At 39.5% G+C, this 7290-nt stretch overlaps 1 protein-coding gene across 13 annotated transcripts in view; it reads left to right on the top strand.

Moving 5' to 3' along the window:
* Positions 1–3616: 3616 nt before the first annotated feature.
* LOC133635434 (adhesion G protein-coupled receptor L2-like) overlaps positions 3617–7290 on the top strand; it is a 257133-nt gene continuing 253459 nt past the window's right edge. For 12 of the 13 annotated variants that reach the window (XM_062028642.1, XM_062028643.1, XM_062028645.1 and 9 more), the window contains exon 1: positions 3618–4075. The gene's annotated coding sequence lies outside the window, so the exon portion shown is untranslated. Of the gene's footprint in view, positions 4076–7290 lie in introns of all 13 variants that reach the window. The other variant, XM_062028653.1, reaches the window with a different exon arrangement.

Below are 7290 nucleotides of genomic sequence, written 5' to 3' on the forward strand. Positions count from 1 at the left end.
TGTCTTGAATAAGAAGTTATTAATGTAACGTATGTTTCTACCTAAATAATGAGTGTGTAAACATAATAATGCACAATTATTTACACTCATGTCTTGAATAAGTTATTAATGTAACGTATGTTTCTACCTAAATAATGAGTGTGTAAATATAATAGTGCACAATTATTTACACTCATGTCTTGAATAAGTTATTAATGTAACGTATGTTTCTACCTAAATAATGAGTGTGTAAATATAATAATGCACAATTATTTACACTCATGTCTTGAATAAGTTATTAATGTAACGTATAAATAATGAGTGTGTAAACATAAAAATGCACAATTATTTACACTCATGTCTTGAATAAGTTATTAATGTAACGTATAAATAATGAGTGTGATCACCTGTGCGGAAAGTTTTGTGCTTCATCTCGTCTTAATCACTTTTTGCATTTTGTAATAAAGTGTAACATTTTGCTTGGTGATCAGACTGCGGACAATGTTGTCGCTATCACCACTTGTGAATTTGGTATAATTTAATCAATCACAGTTGACGTTATTAGGGGATATAAATGATTTCAAAGTAATTCATTTAATCAAATTGTTTATAGGAGATGCTCCTTTTAGTTTTTCTTTGTTTATATTTACTTGTCTTTTTATATAAACATGCTTCATGCATTTACTGTAGGGAAGGGATTCATATGGCCCTTTTCCTGGATGCATCTCGCGTGAGAGGAAGAGGGATTTTGCAAAGCAGTCTGCTGAAAATGATGGACAGCACCACTCTACATAGCAACTGGTCAATGTTGGAATTGTCACAAAATTACTTTTAAGATATTCAAATCTCTACTGCTATCTGGATAGTGCAGCCCCAAATGTGTCACGTTTCATGCGTCAGGTAAACCGTGACGAATGAATCCTCTTCCGACGGTAAACCATGATATAAAATTCCAAATGATAGCGTTATTCTGCACTGAATGTATGCAGGGGCCATTTTGATATGTTTTTATTTTGTAAACAGATGCTGACAAGAGAAATATATCTTCCATTTAGACAAATGACATATATTTAAAGATACAACTTTGTGTGACATTAGTTATTATAGGGGTGTCCAAAGTCAGTGTGGGTCACCAAGACCTTCTGTGCTGGCCTAACATAACCACAAATCATCATCATAATTAAAGTCATTTTTAATGGACTTTCCCTAAATATGTCAAAGTATTCATATTCTCTTCATGTCATATTATGCTCCTTCCAGCGCTGTTGTTTTTACTTGATATAGTTTGTATCCAATCACAATTCAGCTAGCTTATGTTGCCATGCTGTACCAAATCTGCCTTCAAAATCAACAATGTGTGTGCACTGTAAGTGAACAGGCACATACAGTTGATAGACAATTGCCATAGATCACCAGTTGTTGTCAGTAAGGCCGTCTAGCTGGCCTAACGCTGTGATTGGATACTCACTTGGGAGTCCCAAGTGAGTATCCAATCACAAGTAGTGAAAGCAGGAAGTGGCATCGGAGCCATGCGAGCTATAGAAAGCCACAGAAAACTCACCGAGAAGGTATCGCTATTTTGTAATGGTGTAAAAAAATCTATATTTTTGAATTAATCGTGATTATTATTTTCTGACGATTCTTTATTGATTAAAACAAATCAAAAATCTATAAAAAAATCTATATTGTATTTTTATTTAAAATCTGTCCTGTCCAGCCAAATCCTATAGTAGATGTAGATGATCTATATCTGCTCTACACATTGACTTTAGATGTAGATGATCTATATCTGCTCTACACATTGACTTTAGATGTAGATGATCTATATCTGCTCTACACATTGACTTTAGATGTAGATGATCTATATCTTCTCTACACATGGACTTTAGATGTAGATGATCTATATCTGCTCTACACATGGACTTTAGATGTAGATGATCTATATCTGCTCTACACATTGACTTTAGATGTAGATGATCTATATCTGCTCTACACATGGACTTTAGATGTAGATGATCTATATCTGCTCTACACATGGACTTTAGATGTAGATGATCTATATCTGCTCTACACATGGACTTTAGATGTAGATGATCTATATCTGCTCTACACATGGACTTTAGATGTAGATGATCTATATCTGCTCTTCACTTTAGAAAAGAGAAGTGTTGGATACTTCTCTTGTTGACCTATGGAATAGTTTTTTTTAAAAGACAATTTTCTTTAAAGTAATATAGAAATGCATCCGAGCTGTTTATGTATTTTATGGAGGAATGTAGTTCGTCATAGAACTGGTACCCAATGCTGTTAAAAAAAAGTATTGATTTTGAATGAAGAATCCCCCCAAGAATGGAATGGAATGGTGTGGTGCCCAATGATTCACAGCCCTGATATTTGGATATCAGAGCATAAATCCCATCCCAAGTGCAGGACTAATAGACTCAAAAAGTCCTTTGTCCAACACGCTATAAGACTGTACAACTCCTCTCTACTGAAATAAGCTGCAACAAAAAACAGTGCAATACATTTTCATAACATGGTCACTACTGCCTAGTTTCTCTTGTTATATTCTGTTATATTTTTGTTCTTATTGTTGCTTTTTATTTTTATTCTTATTGTAATATTTTCTATTTTATTTCCATTTATACCCCCATTATTTACTTTTTACTTTTTAAATTCAATCTCAATTCTTTACACTGCTGCTGGAATTTTCAATTTCCTGAGGGAACTCACCTGAAGGAATCAATAAAGTACTATCTATCTATCTATACATCTATATATACATCTATCTATCTATCTATCTATCTATCTATCTATCTATCTATCTATCTATCTATCTATCTATCTATCTATCTATCTATCTATCTATCTATCTATCTATCTATCTATCTATCTATCTATCTATCTATCTATCTATCTATCTATCTATCTATCTATCTATCTATCTATCTATCTATCTATCTATCTATCTATCTATCTATCTATCTATCTATCCATCCATCCATCCATCCATCCATTCATCCATCTATCTATCTATCTACAGATCTGGTATCTGCGGTATCGATATTTCAGTATCGATCTGGACATCACAAGTTTGTATTCTTCTAAAGTTTGCCGCAAACACTTTTTCAAAATGTGTGTTATCGGCCTCCTTCACTACCAATAATCATTGAAAAAAGCATATCTCCACTTTGTATCAGTTTGCATGCGTGGAGTCACAACTTTTCCCTCCGATCTCATGAAATATTATGACTTTTTCTCGTGTCCTTTCCCTCCTCAGTGACGGGTGGACAAATGCAGATTCATAGTTTAGCTCAATCAAGGTGTTTTATTACGACTGCTTTGTAATATTACTTAAATCCTCCTTTTCATTGCTGCACTGCCCACTCTATGTGCACTAAAGCAAAGAACATTTGTCAAAGCAGGAAAAAAAGGGGGCCACAAAAATGATGTATTGGTAAAATAATCTCAATTTTCATTTGAATTGTTCTTCCGAGTAGAAAAAAAGATGGCATGTTAATAAGACTCCTGCTGCTCGTCCTGCTGCTGCCCTCGCAGAGTCCTGATCCTTAAAGTCCGCTCCGTGTTTTGGTGCCGGCCCTGCCCTCAGCGCGTGCCCGCTCCCGGCAGCCTGCTCGCGGCCGCGCACTAACTGGCTCCGCCTCCTGGAAGTCTGCCGCTCGTCGCTTCCTCCTGCAGCCGCTCAGCGCGCTCCGTGTCGGCCTTGAAACTTCCACGCTTTCCACCCGCGGACGGAGGCACAAAACTGGGAGAAAAAAAAAAAAAAAAAAAGGCCAAACAAAAAAAAAAACATTGAGCCATTACCTTTTTTAAAATTTACACACTCGATGGTGTTGATGAGCGGACTGTGAGCGGCCGTCGCCATGGAAGTGTGCCCCGGGAAGAGAGGCGCGGGCCGGCCAGGAGGAAGACCCGCCGCCGCCTGACCGTCTCGCCCGTGGAAGAGAGACCATGTCCCGCAGAGCCTGACCATCTCGCCCGTGGAAGAGAGACCATGTCCCGCAGAGGCTGACAGGAGCCTCCATCCCACTTCTTTTTCTTTCTTTTTCACTCTTTACTCCACTCTGACTTCAAGGTAAGTTCCTTTTTTACACTTTTAATTAACCTGCGAAGTTTCAATGAAGTCTCAAGCGTGACTCAATGAAATAGTTTTTATTGTGGTTGAAAAAGTCCCAAGCAGCGCAAATAAAGAACAGTCTGTGTGCAACAGATGTGCAGGAAAAGAACACAAATCAAGCCATTGTTGCATTCTGGTGACCTGAGAAGTGATTTGTAATCATTGGACTGCAGCTACTTGTCCTCGGACTTGGAAGAAAAAGGGGACAAAATGAGCCTTGAAATACAATAATTAGTTTGCAGATGTGATGCGTCGAAATAATCAGTGCAATAATACAAAGTGAGGGAAAAAAGCATGAAAAGACTGCAAAAGTGGATGCTTAATTCTTGTGCTTTTTGCACATTTCTTGTAAAGATTTGTTAAGCGCGTGTGTGGAGCAGCACGCCGGGATGATGCTTGACTATCATCCATCACTGGATTATTGCTCCCGTTTACTCTCTTTTACACATTGCAATGATTTAGGTCCATGAACAAGTCTTCACTTTTAGTGGACTTCACCCAATTCTCTTTGTGGGTGTAGAAACAACACAACTTTGTGGGTAAAGTCACAAAAACATGAAAAAAGTGTTTTTTCCCAGAGCCTAAATGCAGGTCACCACTCCTGAGCATATTTAGTTGGAAACAAATCTTGGAGGTATTTTGTGCAATTAGTCTATTGGCAGCTCGATCTCAGCCTTTGTGTTGAGTTGTGCCAGCAAAGCCGTGACTCACCACTCCAGTGTTTGGAGGCCAAAACGTGGCTCGGTAAAAGATAAGTCCGTCTTATTTGCATTTTCTTTGGACCGTGTGCCAATTGTGCGTGTACGAATCTTTCATTTGGCCATGTTTCACATCTCCACAAGTGCCTTACATCCATTTTCTCAACTCTTTCCACCCTTTTCGGGGGTATTATTTCACACTGGCGCCGGGCGGCGTGAAAGAGGAGGGAGCGGGCGCCAGCTCATCGAAATTTGCGACATTATGGGCTGTCGCTTGATTCTCTCCTCAACCGCCTTCCGTCTTTCCTCTCACAATAGACAGCGGCGTCGCCGGATTGGCTTCTCTTGACGAATCGTAGGCTTTGAAGCCATCGGCTACGGAAGCCTGGTTGGGGGTTCTCCAGTCAGGTCGTTTGCTATTGATCTAATATCGAACGGCTGTTTGTTTGTGTGACCGTCCAAAGGATCTTTGTCTGCCTCTTCACTAAAGTCTGGTATCTCCTTCCGTGAGCGAGGCCTCAGAAGTCCGCCTAGTGAAAGCATTAAGATTTACGCCCCCGTGCTTATTTTGCCGTATAAATTGCGGGTGTAAACCACCTACATGGAGTCATACTGGGCGGATAACTATTCGCCATTAAAGGGAATAAACAAGGCTGTAAAGAGGCCCGACTTGACAGAAGGCGCAGGTTTTTCGTCTTTCCCTTTCTTATGACTAATTGTATTTTACGATTGCTAATGGGTTAAAGACTATAGGGTGCTACTGTGCACAACCCCCGCCCACGTCCACCACCAAACATTTGTTTCCACTTCCCAAAAGGCCCTGCAGTGCAGAAAAGGGGGCGGGGGGGGGATTCGATTTGCGAAAGAAACTTCTTGCTTGCCGAAATAATTTCATAGCGAGACTCGTACACGAGGTTCCATTCCAGCTCTGATGATGAGAAACAACATGGTTGTTAGCCACCGGCTCCGTGCGGCGCTGAGGTGGCGGCGTATCCGCCTGCAGCACAAACTGGCCGGCTGGTTGATGTGAGTGCTATTTTACAACATGTTGCACACATGTTTGCCTTTCAAAGCGTACAACTGAGCATTGGTCACGCCCAACATGAGGAAAGTAGAAAAAAAATGGACCGACACATGAAAGAACCAGCAACTGATTTGAAAAAGGACATAGTTGGGATGGGAAAATAAATTGCATTTACGGGGGATTGTTTTGAATATTACCTTTTGTGTTGGTTTAGGAATGGTTTGTTGTGCAGCGAGTGTAAACAAGACTTATCGTGAAAACTGTTTGGGGAAAATATTCCATTTGTGCGTGTCAGAGGAGGCTGTGAGCAAACAGCAGTTGTTGCCGCTCCGCCGTAGCAGCGGGGAAAAAAGGGGCATCTGCCCGGGGACGGGAGTCAAGTCTCGGCCGGATTATAGGAGAGAAGCACTTAAAAGCTCCTCTGTCGACAGGACAGTAAACATGGCCGACCGATATATCTGTCCGTGGCTATTGTGACTAATGACGCGTGACTAAAGTTTCTAGTAGTTCGGTGTCCTTTGTCGCTTCAAAGGAGAGAAAAACCCAAGGCTCTTCCCGTCTTTAGCATTTGATTTCAGGTCGCGCTTTAGCGAGCGGGAACCACTTTTGGTAACCCAACAACAAATATGGGATGTTACCATTTTTTTGTTGTTGCAATTTTTAATACAGCAAATGTGTATTTCAAAGAGCCCTTAAAAAAAGAAGAGCAAAAAAATAAATAAATTATATATATAACATTTTCAAATCAGTTTTAGTTTGCAACTATTCAATATCAAATTATTTGCATTGGGATTTTTCAGTTTTTTTGCAATCAAATAATATGTGTAGAAAATCAGTTTATGATAGGGTAAAAATAATTTTAAAGAGCCCTTAAAAATATATATATATTTGGTATATATATGTATATAATGTAAAAATCTGGTTTTATTATTAGATATTTGCTATTCAATTATTCACTTTGGTAATTTTTCTAATTACAGTAGGGTAAAATAAAATAGAATGCAAGTAATGGAATCAGGTATTTCAGTGTAGAAATACGTATATTGTATACGTATATAATACATATATATATACATGTATATAAATACACAAAACAACTTTGTGACAGCGTTGGACAAAAGCAGACATAGTTTGCGTAGAGGTGTATTCCTCTCAGGGCGTTCGCTAAGTTGCCAGCGCACGGCGTGTGTCAAGGCTTTGTTCTCGCCCGCTCGCCGAGTCAGATGGAGTCTGGCCGAGGACCAGGACGATCCTGCTAAGTTGCCTCCAAACTAAGATCATCAACAAAAGAATGATCTCTTCCGTTGCACGCCTGCCATCTGAAACACAGGAGAGACAAACATCAAATGACGTGTTAAAGATTGCTCACGCTGACAGGAGGTGACATTTTTGGGTTGAAAGGTGAAATGAAGAAAAGAACAGTAAATCAGTGAAGTTCTTTGGAAGCGACG

Source organism: Entelurus aequoreus, linkage group LG19 (assembly GCF_033978785.1).
Source record: "Entelurus aequoreus isolate RoL-2023_Sb linkage group LG19, RoL_Eaeq_v1.1, whole genome shotgun sequence".
NCBI classification, from domain to species: domain Eukaryota; kingdom Metazoa; phylum Chordata; class Actinopteri; order Syngnathiformes; family Syngnathidae; genus Entelurus; species Entelurus aequoreus.